This window comes from Schistocerca americana, chromosome X (genome assembly GCF_021461395.2).
Source record: "Schistocerca americana isolate TAMUIC-IGC-003095 chromosome X, iqSchAmer2.1, whole genome shotgun sequence".
Taxonomy (NCBI): domain Eukaryota; kingdom Metazoa; phylum Arthropoda; class Insecta; order Orthoptera; family Acrididae; genus Schistocerca; species Schistocerca americana.
In genome coordinates, this window is record NC_060130.1 from 950625562 (window position 1) to 950627626 (window position 2065).

A 2065-nucleotide genomic window follows, 5' to 3' on the forward strand; every position below is an offset into this window, starting at 1 on the left:
TCAGGCAAAGATTTTCTTTAGAAGAAGGTGAAGGTGACTTATTGCCACTCATATACTATAGTAACATTTGATACCCAGAAATTAAAACAAGGAACCTCATACTCACGGGTACAGTATGAATCTGAATTTCGCCGACAAAATTTGCGAAGTTGTTTAGGCACGTTTATCTAGTATTTTGGTGTAAGGGAACCGTGGTATCCAGTGACTTGGTACGGAGTTGCAATATAATTGTGAGCTATTCGTTTCGTTATTCCAGTGACTGTTGTTTCTGTAAAAATACATCCACAAGAGTGAAAAGCGTGTAACATACGATCGCCAAAACGTAAAACACGAAACAGCGAGTAATGCAACAATCCCCAGACAGATGCACAAGCGCCGGCCGAAGTGACCGTGCGGTTAAAGGCGCTGCAGTCTGGAACCGCAAGACCGCTACGGTCGCAGGTTCGAATCCTGCCTCGGGCATGGATGTTTGTGATGTCCTTAGGTTAGTTAGGTTTAACTAGTTCTAAGTTCTAGGGGACTAATGACCTCAGCAGTTGAGTTCCATAGTGCTCAGAGCCATTTGAACAGATGCACAAGTTTGTGATGTTGTTGGCCCCGCTGCGAGAACAGGTGAGCATGGCGCCGTTCTGCCGCTCTTACATTGAATTCGATGAAACTCTACACCAGGTGCTCGTCGGCCACTTCTTCCACATAGCTGTGTATCAGATCGTCGTCATTTACAACGATGTGCTGATATTTTCGGTGTAATACGGGTATAACGATAAATGGGATAAGAAATAAAACAAAACGTCACCGGGAACCTCAGATCTCTTTTACCAAAATACTCAGAAATGATCGGTGAATACACTAATACATTTTATAAATGGAGACCAGATTAGTTACGTATACTAAGAAAAGCAGCGTCCTCAATTTTACACCATCCCTACCAAATTCAAACCTATGCCCTGAATGTGCGAAATGTGTTGTTGGTATCAGAAACTGCCTGTACCAAGAGTAAGAGCATTAACACCCATCAGTGCGAAAATCTTATTTCCAGTTTCTGCAACTACTTGGCTCAGTACACAGACTATTCTTCCTCAGTAATCGTCCTTCTGATTACGGTTTTAGCAGTTCATAGTAAACAAGGTTTCTGTATTTCTGAGAGGCCGAGTCAAATGAAAAGCCTAAATACTTTTTAACTCGAAAATTATTTATTGTACCCTAGCGGGACGAATTGTGTCAATTTACCATAAAATCTCCATTACGCTCAACGAAAGCTCTCCAGCGCTTACAAAACACATGAACTCCATAGAAAAGAATTCGTATGGGAGTACGTCTTCACGAGAAGGAGTCGCCAGCCTACCGAATATCTAAGCGCTCCATACTTACTGGTGGCGACTGGGGAAGGTTTGGTGATTGTTATGAGCGTGGAAGACGTTCAGATATCAGGTCTGTAATTATCGCAGCAGTTGCAGCGGCATGGTGTTATGTTTCAACAAAGATCCAGCAGACAGCAGTATACATTGACAGAAAAAACATCGCAGCATCAGAAAATAATTAATGTATAGTAAGAAAATTTTGGCAACGGCCTTGCCGCAGTGGATACACCGGTTCCCGTGAGATCACCAAAGTTAAGCGCTGTCGGGCGTGGTAGGCACTTGGATGGGTGACCATCCAGGCCGCCATGCGCTGTTGCCATTTTTCGGGGTGCACTCAGCCTCGTGATGCCAATTGAGGAGCTACTCGACCGAATAATAGCGGCTCCGGTCAAAGAAAACCGTCGTAACGACCGAGTGAGTGGTGTGCTGACCACACGCCCCTCCTATCCCCATCCTCAGCTGAGGATGACACGGCGGTCGGATGGTCCCGATGGGCCACTTGTGGCCTGCAGACGGAGTGCTGCTAAGAAAATTTTTGGAATACATTTGTCTAGGTGACATATTTAAGTGGTTAACATTGCAAGACCGCAGGTTAATGTAAGAGCGAGATAATCCATTGCAAATGTGAAACGCTGATACATTAATAACCGGTGTAGCCACCACAATGTTGAATGCAAGGATACGAACCTGCATGTACTGTGTTG

At 44.5% G+C, this 2065-nt stretch overlaps 1 pseudogene; it reads left to right on the top strand.

Annotated features, from left to right (window-relative positions):
* Nucleotides 1-1562: 1562 nt before the first annotated feature.
* Nucleotides 1563-1680, top strand: LOC124557197 (annotated as a pseudogene).
* The last annotated feature ends 385 nt before the right edge of the window (nucleotides 1681-2065 follow it).